The sequence below is a fragment of the Schistocerca gregaria genome, chromosome 2, assembly GCF_023897955.1.
Source record: "Schistocerca gregaria isolate iqSchGreg1 chromosome 2, iqSchGreg1.2, whole genome shotgun sequence".
NCBI classification, from domain to species: domain Eukaryota; kingdom Metazoa; phylum Arthropoda; class Insecta; order Orthoptera; family Acrididae; genus Schistocerca; species Schistocerca gregaria.
Genome location: NC_064921.1, coordinates 439,215,817 through 439,228,717, shown reverse-complemented (window position 1 = coordinate 439,228,717; position 12,901 = coordinate 439,215,817). Strand labels below are relative to the sequence as shown.

The 12,901-nt window shown below is 48.8% G+C and overlaps 1 protein-coding gene across 3 annotated transcripts in view; it reads right to left on the bottom strand.

The window, feature by feature from the left end:
* The window catches only part of LOC126325294 (uncharacterized), a 354,815-nt gene that overhangs the window by 77,186 nt on the left and 264,728 nt on the right, over positions 1–12,901 (bottom strand). The window lies entirely within an intron of this gene.

The following is a 12,901-nucleotide window of genomic DNA, read 5'->3' as shown; positions in this document are numbered from 1 at the left end:
GCTTCCTCATTAGAAAATACTGTTAGTACAGTTTTTAAGCCTTGGATAAAAGTTTTTATCGTTTATGTTACGATTAAACACCCCGTTTTTCAGTATATCTAGTAAATTTTTTACATGTGCCTTAACTAAGAGTCTTTCCTTTTAAGAACTAAAACAGTAAAACACTTACACAATCTGTCAAAATGTAGGCCAGACAGTGCCTTCGATAGACGTGAATGTACTTTATACAACTAATCGTCTAACATAGATTTCTTCTTGTACAATTCTCTGATTTCACTATTTACCCATATTTTTGAAATCTGGTACCTCCACTAAACATTAATTTGTTCTTTACATTAATTTAAAAACCCTTCGTCACATGGTTGCGAGCTACATCAATCATTAATTAAAAAACCTTTCGTCACATGGTTGCGAGCTACATCAATCTCTATACATCCGTGTTTTGAAACTGGTGAGCTCCTTTACTTTATAATTTTATTGCCAAGACCACGGTACCTGCCTATGTCCTCACGTATTTCCTTGTCGGAAACAATACGATTCAGGCCTTGTATACTTAGGAATACAGATGTAGCAATTGGTAAGACCTCATGCCATCCGCATAAACACCAATTACTATTCTTCAAAAATGTTGTACATAGGACTAATTGCATCCCACCAATTCCTATGAACAAGGATGAGCAAATGAAAACACTTAGGCAGATAGCGATAGAAAATGGTTTTGATGCAAGTTTAATAAACAGGATTGATGCAGCGATAGGGTACAGAAACCAACAAAACGAGAAAAATCCGCAGAAATATAAAGTCACGCCACATTGGTGAACTACCTAACAGAAATTGGTAAGATTGTTTAACAACAAAGGTTTTAAAATTTTATGATGTACGGACAACAAACTGGAGCAAGGGCTAAAGCCTAAGACTGGCACAAGGGACAACTGAATGGGCAGCATCTGCTGAGTAACATCACAGACAGCATGAGGGTATTGTACTTTTTAGGAAAAAGGGTGGCTACTGTCAAATTTAGAGGAAGTTGAGCCTTTTTGCGTTTTCAGACAGGAACGCGTCAGCGCGTTAGAAGAGAAGGAAGTGTCAAAGGGGCATTTCTGAGTCCACTTTGCCCGCCGTGGTGGCCGAGCGGTTCTAGGCGCTTCAGTCTGGAACCGCGCGACCGCTACGGTCGCAGGTTCGAATCCTGCCTGGGGCATGGATGTGTGTGATGTCCTTAGGTTAGTTAGGTTTAAGCAGTTCTAAGTTCTAGGGGATTGATGACCCCAGATGTTAAGTCCCATAGTGCTCAGAGCCATTTGAACCATTTTTTGAGTCCACTTTAGCGATGTCATCTTGGAGAAGCAATCACCAACTTATTGTAATTAGCGGGGTTAGTGTAATATTTTGTGTTGGTTGATCTATACGGACGTACACATTGCAACATAGGTGTAGTATTGGCTTTTAGAATTTGCTGTACTAGATATATAAGAGTCAAAGATTTTGCGATGGGTAGTAGCATCGATGCAAGCTGTGATACAAATACAGGACAGTACTATCCTTGGTAGGGGGAAAACAACTGCCTTTAGTTTACAACTGGAAATGTATTATGGGCCGAGGTCCCTGGTAGGTAAGTGGTTGTGTACTGCAGACACTTATTGTTCTTGCTAGATGGAAACTCATGGACGCACGAACTCGAGGAAGTAATCAGAGCGAAACGTCAGAAAGGGTTATGCTGCCATTCTGCAACGCGAGGTGAAGTCAGCTGAAGCAACAGGTGGGGCCAGTCTAGCGAGCGAGGTAGCGGAACGCGCCAGACAGTCAGAGCATCCCTCCCTCCCTCCCCTTCCCCAGTCACCCCACCAACCGCTCCGCCCAAACCCTACCCCGCTATCGCCAGCCACATCGCGTCACATGTGGTGGGTGTCGCATTCCAGACACCGCACCAGCTCCATTTCCACCAGAGACCCGGATGCGCTTTTCCGGGAGCGGCGTCCGCTAGGTTCTGAGAGAACGTTGATCTGCGCCTCTGGTAACAGACTTCGTTAAGAGTCCACGGCACACCAATACAGATCGGGTTTAGTGGGGTGTGATGTAAAGGAAAGTGATTACTAGTATGGTGGTAAAGAATGTTTCAGAAAAGAATCTGAAATCAGATATTTCGGGAATAACTCGGGAACGATAGACATTATAAGGCTGCAGCAAGCAGCCTCTTAATTGAAAATGCAGTAACAATCAAATACATAAGTTATATATTTACCACCTTACGCCATGACAGATCACGCCAGACACTGACGTAGCTGAAGAGAGCCTGTGAATAGAGTGGCCATATTTTCTTCCAGATGGACCGCAGGATGTACCATTAGTATTGCACGGTGAAATGCAGTCACTTGCCGGCTGTGACAAGAGATGAGTTTGATAACTGGCATCAAAGTAACACTTTTGATCTATCATTTGATGACAGATTAAAGGAAACACTTTTTCTCTACAGATATTTACAGAGTGTTTCAAAAAGATACAGTTCTTTTCAAAGAAGTATATCTCCTACATTAATGACTGTGGGAACCTGAGCACACTTAAACTTAGGCGTCTCAACTGAAAGTTCATTTTGGAGTCGGGTGTAAGTCAACAGGTCAGGTAGCTGCTGGTAAGGGTCTCCCTGTTGCAACTAACTCGCTCGCTCGTTCGTTCACTACCAAATGTGAACGTGTCGAGATGGCGATAACTCAGCAGTGAAAGGCGTTTTGCGCTCACCTCCAGCTCAGGTACACCTGCATGTAAGAGCGTTTCTTAACACTGAACTGTCTCACCGCTGGATCAACCGTAAGAGTCTTACGGATCTTGTGTCGCAGCATCGGCTTCGAAGATGGCAACACCTCATGTTCTGGAAGTTTGTGAAAAACTCCGCCTATTCGCCTCTCCTTCCAAAAATTGTGCGTGAACTGCGAAGGCGCGCAGCAACAGCAACGAATTCACAAATTCCAGACATGTCGCGAAAGTATGCGGCGTATCTGACTTTAGCCTGAAGGTTCCGTTCCGTCCAGTGGAAGGCACACTGAAAATGTGTGAAACGTAAAAGAAAGTCTTGAACCTAAACGTAACTGTAAAAAGTATGTCAAGAAAAACATGCAAACATGTAAAATGTATAACTCTGTAATCTTATGTGTATTTCCGTCTTCATTCGTAATCTTGTGAAATCGAACAAATCTTTTTGGAGCACCTCGTATTTAAATGGGCGAGTAAACGAAACAATCTGCGCGAAGCGGTGTACATGTCTGCCGAAAGGCAGAATGAATGACTGATTGCCCACATAATTCGATGTTATCGTAATAACCAGAACCGTCCACAAAAAAGTTTCATTTCAGAAACACCAAACCCAGTTCAGTTTTCCTATCGGAATATTCGTCGCCGAATTTAGTAGCTACTAAGTTTTGCAAATCTTCTCCATTCTCCGTATGTTCGGGGTATCAGCTTCTTGCTGTACTCCGGTGCTGCAAGAAACGTTTATCTGCAATTAAATTTGAGTTCACTGAAACTGTAAAATATTGATACAGTTCTGTTTTCTGATTATTCTATGAATTGCAATGCATTATGCAGTAAATGCAAAATGACTTTTTTGACATGTGTACGACTGAGGTCACAGCATGTCGACTGTTAACGATTAGAAATATGCAACAATTGTTCTTTTGTTAGCAACATAAAAATTATAAACTGCAACACCATTAAATTCTTTAACAATGAACAGTACGAAATGTTACTGCTCGGATATTAACAATGCCATTTGACAGGACAACATATTTATTTCTTACCTAAGGAAATTATTTGCAAGTTTCCAAGGGCTGGCTTCACCAGGAAGTTTTCCCAACTAGCTACCAATGTCCACTGTTCACGTTTTTATTTACTGGAAACAATAGTATCATCATAAATCATATTCATTTTTACGTTCACAGCCAATAGTGAAAGAACTTGGAATGGATTTACATTATCGTCCAAAATTACATAATTAATAGCACTCATAATCATTCAGTCATCTTCGATCAAATTTCGGCCGACATTAACTGTTGTGGGAATCGAATTCACGAACTATCGTCACAGACTTGACTAACAGCAAGTGTGTCCATCGATGTTAAATTATGCATAACGTAATTACAGAAGGAGAAACGAACAAAGCCTATAGTCAGTAACGCGTAGATACCCAGATTATGCAATACTTGGCGGCGACTTTAACCTACTGCGTACAGAACGGAATGTGATCCGCCAGGGTGGCCGAGCACGCTAACGCGCTGCTTCCTGGACTCGGGTAGGTGCGCCGGCCCCGGATCGAATCCGCCCGGCGGATTAACGACATCGGCCGGTGTGCCGGCCAGCCTGGATGTGTTTTTAGGCGGTTTTCCACATTCTACTAGGTGAATACCGGGCTCGTCCCCAGGTCACGCCTCGCAGACATTTGAAACTCATTCACACTATTTCACGATTTACACAAGACGCAGACAGCTGAGGTACACTAATTCTGTCCTGCGGGGTATGGGGTGGCTGCAGGCAGGGCATCCGGTCACCCCTTAAAATTAACCACGCCAAATCCGTACTTAAGCCTGCCAACACTGCGCGCAATGCGGGATAGAAGCCGTAGCAAAAGAAAGTACAGAACGGAATGCCTATGGATTCACTGCAGCGGGTACAGACACAGTCGCAAGTAGTTTTTTTTTAACACGTTATCTGAAAACTGTCTTGAGCAGGTAGTTCAGCAGCTCAGAGACGCAAACGAAGTATCGTAGACCTCGCAGCCACAAGCAGGCCAGATCTTACTAATAACGTCACTATAGAAACGGGGATTAGCGATCACGATGACATTATAGCAACTATGGTAACGAAATATAATAAATCAGTCAAGAAGGCTACGAGAATGTTTCTGTTAGAAAGAGCCGTTAGCAGTTGTTAGCATCTGACTTAGACAGTGAACTGACATCACTTAGTTTCAGTAAGGTCGACGTAGAGGAATTTTAAGCAGACTGTAAATCGTGGTCTGGAGAATTATGTGCCTAGCAAGTGGGTTAAGGACGGAAAGGACCCACCAACATTTAATAATGAAATTCTGAGATTGCTGAGAAAGCAGGGGCTGTTGCACTCTCGGTTCAAAAGAGAGAGCGCAAATGATGACAAGCAAGGTCAGCAGAGATCTGTGCGTCTGTGAAAAGATGTAAGCGCGAATTATACTACAACTATCACCATCATAGCTTAGCAAAAGATCTGGCAGAGAAGTGTAGAAAATTCTGGCCCCATGCAAAATCGCTATGCAGGTCTATGGCTCTCATCCAGTCACTTATTGATCGGTCTGGTGTGGCAGTTGAAGACAGCAAAACAGAAGCCGAAGCTTTAGATTTCCAATTCAAGAAACCGTTCACGCAGGAGGATCGTACAATCATACCGTCATTTGACCATCGGACAGACTTCCGTATGAACAACATACGTAGTAATATGCATCCCTGGCATACAGAAACAACTGGAAGAGTCAAAAATAGGCAAGTCACCAGTCCCTGATGGAATCCCAGTTCGGTTTTCCAAAGAATAATCTATGGCACTGGCCCCTTACCTAGCATTTATTGCGAATCTCTCGACCACTGCAAAGTCCCAAGTGACTGGAAAAAATTGCAGGTAACTCCTGTACATAAAAAAGAAAAGAATGGATCCGTAGAATTATAGAACAATATCCTTAAGATCGGACTGCTGCAGTATTCTTGAACATTTATCAGTTCGAATATAATAAATTTTCTAGAGGAGCCTATGATTACGAATCAGCACGGTTATGGAAAGGATCTCTTCTGCGAGGCTCAGTTTGCCCTTTTCTGAGATGATAAACTTCGAGCTATGGTTGAAGGGCAACAGGCATACTCCATATTTATAGATTTCTGGAAAGCATTTGACACGCTGCCACAGTGTAGGCTGTTAAGAAGACAAAATTTCTAGTTGGTGTGACGAATGGCAACTCGTTCAAATGGTTCAAATGGCTCTGAGCAGTATGGGACTTAACATCTAAGGTCATCAGTCCCCTAGAACTTAGAACTACTTAAACCTAACTAACCTAAGGACATCACACAACACCCAGTCATCACGAGGCAGAGAAAATCCTTGACCCCGACGGGAATCGAACCCGGGCGTGGGAAGCGAGAACGCTACCACACGACCACGAGCTGCGGACCGCAACTAGTTCTGGTTGGTTGGTTGGTTTGTGGGGGTTAAAGGGACCAGACTGCTACGGTCATCGGTCCCTTTTTCCAAATACTAAAAACACCCACAGAGAATAAAAACGATCAACAGACGATAAGACAGACGACACAGAACAAGAGAAACGTAGACAAAGACCAGACAAGACGAACTAAAATCACACAGAATGTGAGTGGTTGGCCGACCATACAGACAAAAAGGGAAAAGCCAACCACCGAGAAACACATGAAAAAAAAATCAGACAAATCGTAGGCCATAGGCCAGAATCAACACAAAAACTCACACTTACATTAAGCGATAAAATCCCCCTGCCCGAATAAAACGCAGAACTATGTCCGCTATGGAAGAGTCGTAAGATAAAAGAGCAGAGAGCGTATCAGGCAGCGCTAAAGTCTGTCTGAGCACGTTAAAAGTGCGCACTCCAACAGAATATGGACCACCGTCAAGGACGCCCCACAACGACAAAGAGGGGAATCCTCACGACACAGTAAATAACTGTGCGTGAGTCGGGTGTGGGCAATGCGGAGCCGACAAAGGACGACTGATTCCCTGCTGTTGGCTCGCATGGATGACCGCCACACAGTAGTCGTCTCCTTGATACGGCGGAGTTTGTTTGGCACGGGCAGGTTGCGCCAATCAGTGTCCCATAAATCGAAAACTTTGCGGCGTAATAGTGCCCGCAAATCAGTCGCTGGGAGGCCAATCTCCAGAGATGGTGCACTAGTGGCCGCTTTCGCCAGGCAGTCAACAGTTTCATTTCCGGGTATTCCAACATGGCCCGGGGTCCAAACAAAGACCACAGATCTGCCGCAACGGGCAAGAGTATGCAGGGACTCCTGGATAGCCATCACCAGACGAGAACAAGGGAAACACTGGTCGAGAGCTCGTAAACCGCTCAGGGAACCGCTACAGATAACGAAGGACTCACCTGAGCAGGAGCGGATATACTCTAGGGCACGAAAGATGGCGACCAGCTCAGCAGTGTAAACACTGCAGCCAGCCGGCAACTAAAGTTGTTCAGAATGGTCCCCTAGAGTTAGTGCATAACCGACACGATCAACAACCATCGAACCGTCGGTATAGACAACGCCAGAGCCCTGATACGTGGCCAGGATGGAATAAAAGCGGCGTCGGAATGCCACCGGAGGGACTGAGTCCTTCGGGCCCTGTGCCAAGTCGAGCCGAAGGCAAGGGCGAGGCACACACCATGGGGGTGTACGCAGAGGGGCCCGGAAAGGAGGTGGTACAGGGAAACACCCAAGCCCGTAGAGAAGCTGTTTGACGCGTACGGTGATCGGACAACCCGACCGGGGCCGACGTTCTGACAGACGGACGACTGACTGCGGGAACAGGACACGATAATTTGGATGCCAGGGCAAGCTAAACACATGGGCAGCATAAGCAGCCAGTAATTGTTGGCTTCGTAACCGCAGTGGAGGGACACCTGCCTCCACAAGTATGCTGTCCACAGGGCTGGTCCGGAAGGCACCAGTGGCAAGGCGTATCCCGCTGTGGAGGATTGGGTCCAGCAGCCGCAACGCAGATGGGGATGTTGAGTCATAAGCCAGTCTCCCATAGCCCAGACGGGACTGGATTAACGCCTGGTAAAGCCGTAGGAGAGTAGATCGGTCGGCGCCCCACCTGGTGCGACTCAGGCATCGCAGAGCATTTAGATGCCGCCAACACGCCTGTTTAAGCTGCCGAATATGAGGCAGCCAAGTCAACCGGGCATCAAAAACCACCCCCAAAAACCTATGTAACTCCACCACTGTAAGAAGCTCGCCGTCAAGACAAAGCCGCGGCTCCGGGTGAACAGTGCGTCGCCGGCAGAAATGCATAACGCAGGTCTTGGCTGCCGAAAACTGAAAACCATGCGCTACAGCCCAAGACTGCGCCTTGCGGATTGCGCCCTGTAGCTGACGTTCAGCAGCTGCAATGCCAATAGAGCTGTAGTAAAGGCAGAAGTCGTCAGCATACAGGGAAGCGGAGACAGAATTTCCCACGGCCGCAGCGAGCCCGTTAATGGCTATTAAAAACAGACACTTAGAACAGAACCCTGTGGCACACCGTTCTCCTGGACTTGGGAGGAACTATATGAGGCCGCGACGTGCACGCGGAAGGTACGATACGACAGGAAATTGCGGATATAGATCGGCAGAGGGCCCCGAAGGCCCCATCCATGAAGCGTAGAAAGGATGTGATGACGCCATGTCGTATCATACGCCTTCTGCATGTCGAAAAAGACAGCGACCAGATGCTGACGGCGGGCAAAGGCAGTACGGATGGCCGACTCCAGGCTCACCAGATTGTCGGCGGCGGAGTGGCCTTTACGGAACCCACCCTGAGACGGAGCCAGAAGGCCCCGAGACTCCAGTACCCAATTCAAGCGCCGTTCAAGCAACTTGCAAAGAACGTTGGTGAGGCTAATGGGACGCTAGCTGTCCACCTCCAAAGGGTTCTTCCCCGGTTTCAGAATGGAGACAACAAGACTTTCCCGCCATTGCGACGGAAACTCACCCTCGACCCAAATGCGGTTGCAAAGGTCGAGGAGGCGTCGCTGGCAGTCCACTGAAAGGTGTTTCAGCATCTGAGAGTGGATGCTATCTGGGCCAGGAGCGGTATCAGGACAAGCGGCGAGGGCACTGCGGAATTCCCACTCACTGAATGGAACATTGTACAATTCAGGATGGTGGGTGCGAAAATAAAGACTCCGACGTTCTATCCGCTCTTTAATGGAGCGGAAGCCCAAGGGGTAGTTGGCAGAAGCGGAATTCAGAGCAAAGTGCTCTGCCAAGCGGTTTGCAATGACGTCGGAGTCAGTACAAACTGCTCCATTCAGTGAGAGCGCAGGGACGCTGACAGGGGTCCGATAGCCAGAGTGGCGGCGAATCTTGGCCCAGACCTGCGATGGAGTGACATGGAGGCCAATGGTGGACACATACCGCTCCCAGCACTCCTGCTTGCGTTGGCGGATAATGTGGCGGGCTCGCGCACGCAGCCGTTTGAAGGCGATAAGGTGTTCGATTGAGGGATGTCGCTTGTAACGCTGGAGCGCCCGCCGGCGAGCTTTAATCGCTTCAGCGATCTCAGGCGACCACCAAGGCACAGTCCGCCGCCGAGGGGACCCAGAAGAACGGGGAATGGCAGATTCGGCGGCAGGAACGATGCCGGTGGTGACCGATTGAACCACTGCATCAATGTCAGCGTTAGAGAGAGGCTCAATAGCAGCAGTGGAGGAGAACAAGTCCCAGTCAGCCTTATTCAGAGGCCATCTGCTAGGGCGCCCAGAAGACTGTCGCTGTGGTAGTGACAGAAAGATCGTAAAGTGGTCACTACCACAAAGGTCGTCATGCACTCTCCATTGGACAGACGGCAAGAGGCTAGGGCTACAGATCGAAAGGTCAATGGCGGAGTATGTGCCATGCGCCACACTGAAGTGTGTGAAGGCACCGTCATTTAAAATCGAGAGATCGAGCTGCGCCAATAAATGCTCAACGATGGCGCCTCGACCTGTTGCCACCGACCCACCCCACAGATGGTTATGGGCGTTAAAGTCGCCCAGTAACAAGAAAGGTGGCGGCAATTGGGTTATCAGAGCAGCTAGGACATGCTGCGCGACATCACCATCCGGTGGAAGGTAAAGACTGCAGACGGTAACAGCCTGTGGCGTCCACACCTGAACAGCGACAGCCTCTAAAGGTGTTTGTAGAGGGACAGACTCGCTGCGAAGAGAGTTCAGGACATATATGCAGACGCCACCAAACACCCTTTCATAAGCTGCCCGGTTCTTATAATAACCCCGGTAGCCACGGAGGGCGGGGGTTCGCATTGCCGGAAACCAAATTTCCTGCAGAGCAATGGAGAGGAAAGGGTGAAGGCTGATAAGTTGGCGGAGCTCAGCTAGATGGTGGAAGAAACCGCTGCAGTTCCACTGGAGGATGGTGTTGTCCATGGCTGAGAAAGGCGTGACGGGACTGGGAAGGGAGATTACGCCGCTGGGTCACCTGCTGCTTCCAATTTAGCACCTGTGATAGTGCTTTCCATGGCGTCTGACGGACCGGCGAGATCGAGGTCCTCAGCGGACGCCAGAATCTCCACCGCATCCTCAGATGCAGAACTGGAAGGTTGCGGTGGGATGGCTGCCACCGCGAGTTCCTTGGGCTGAGAGCTCTTCTTGGGTTTCTCACGCCGTTCCTTGGGTCGCACCGGCTGGGAGGGCTTCACCGATTCAGTCTCCGGGACGGAGGAGGATCGTGAAGCCCTACGACCAGCTGATTGCGGGCACTTGCGCCACTGTCGGTCGTCAGCCTTCTCGCTCGCGGAAACCTGGGAAGGGAGGGACCCAAGGGACCCCTTGCGAGTGTGAGAAGCCGAAGAAGTTGGACACTTCTCCGGCTTAGAAGTGGGGACGGACGTCCCCGATGGGTGGGATGGTGTTGCTCCTGAGGTAGGTGGCGCAGGAGCAACCCGGTGGGTAGAGCCCCCCACTGGCGAGGGGGCAGGAGGAGTTGTACTACTCGTCGATCCGGCCACAATTGGAGAAACAGACGGGGCTAGCACAGGTGTTGTAGCAGCAGTGTAGGAAGATGTCATTCTTACAGGATGGAGTCGGTCGTATTTCCTTTTGGCCTCAGTATAGGTTAGTCGGTCCAGGGTCTTTTATTCCATGATTTTACGCTCTTTCTGGAAAATTCGGCAGTCTGGCGAGCAAGGTGAATGGTGCTCCCCGCAGTTGACACAGATGGGAGGCGGGGCACATGGAGTATTGGGATGTGATGGGCGTCCGCAATCTCGACATGTGAGGCTGGAAGTGCAGCGAGAAGACATATGGCCGAACTTCCAGCACTTAAAGCACCGCATCGGGGGAGGGATATAGGGCTTAACGTCACATCGGTAGACCATCACCTTGACCTTTTCCGGTAATGTATCCCCTTAGAAGGCCAAGATGAAGGCACCGGTAGCAATCCGATTTTCCTTCGGACCCCGATGAACGCGCCGGACGAAATGTACACCTCGGCGCTCTAAATTGGCGCGCAGCTCTTCATCAGACTGCAAAAGAAGATCCCTATGGTAAATAACTCCCTGGACCATATTCAAACTCTTATGGGGTGTGATCGTAACGGCAACATCCCCCAACTTGTCACAAGCGAGTAACGGTCGTGACTGGGCAGAGGATGCCGTTTGTATCAGGACTGACCCAGATCGCAGTTTTGACAAGCCCTCCACCTCCCCAAACTTGTCCTCTAAATGCTTGACGAAGAACTGAGGCTTTGTGGAGAGAAAAGACTCCCCATCAGCCCTCGTACAATCTAAGAAGCGGGGCGAATAACTGCTACTGCCATCCTGAGACTTACGTTCCTCCCACGGTGTTGCCAGGGAGGGGAACGTTTTCGGATCGTACTTCTGAGCGTTAAACTGAGCCCGAGAATGCTTACAGACTGCTGGCGGCTGGCCACCAGCGAGAGACGATGTACCACGCTTCATTGCGGGTCATCCGCCCTGATGTCACCTCCTCCGACCAAGGGCCCTCCCCACGGGCGCCACCCAGCCACGGCAAGAGCCACCTGGCAGGATGGCCGTTGCCGGCAGTCCCGATACCCCAGGAGGATAGGCATCTACTCCTTGGCATACGTGGGGAGTTAACGGCGCAGGCATCAGTAGAGCGATCCCTGTGTTGTCAGGGGGCTACAACCAACAGGGTACATGGCGGCCCCACCACAACGGACTGGCTACCGTGCTGGATGTTAGGTAACATGTGGTCCATGGTCGCCGTCGGTGCAGAAAGAGGCACTGCACAGTGCAAGGTGTAATTTGCACGCAGAAACAGAGTTATGCCCAAGATGCCCAAGAGATGGAGAGCGGACAGGACTGCAGTTCAACGGTGTATAAGCTGGCGAAAGGTCTGATCGCAAGATGGACACAATGCACCAAGTAAGGCGCGCCTCCCCAATCGGCTCGCTCTTCGGAAAATTTTGAGAGATGGAGGCCAAACCGAACAGGGGACCATCATACAAGGCCGAAAAGTTTGAGACTCCTTTTAGTCGCCTCTTACGACAGGCAGGAATACCGCGGGCCTATTCTAACCCCGCGGGCCTATTCTAACCCCCGAACCCGCAGGGGGAAACTAGTTCTAAATATAGAAAAAAAGTTAATGCGTATGAGTAGGAAAACAAACCTGTAATGTTCACATACAACATTAGTAGGGTCCTGCTCGACACAGTCACATCGTATAAATATCTGGGCATAATGTTGGAAAGTGATGTTAGGTGGAACGAGCATATGAGAATTGTGGTAGAGAAGACACATGGTCGACTTCGGTTTATTGGGAGAATTTTAGGAAAGAATGGTTCACCTGAAAGGGAGACCACCTGTAGGATGCTGGTGCGACCTGTCCGTGAGTACTGCTCGAGTGTTTGGGATCCGGACCAGGTCAGATTGAAGGAATACATCGAAGGAATTCAGAGCGGGCTGCTAAATTTGTTACCGGTAGTTTTGAACAACACGTATTACGGAAATGCTTCAGGAACCCAAATGGGAATCCCTGGAGGAACGGCGACTTCTCTCCTAGGAACGCTATTTAGAAAATTTAGAGAACCGGCATTCGAGGTTGACTGCCTAATGATTCTACTGCCACCAATATACATTGCACGTAAGAACCACGAAGATCAAGTTTGAACATGTTTTGACCTTGACATAT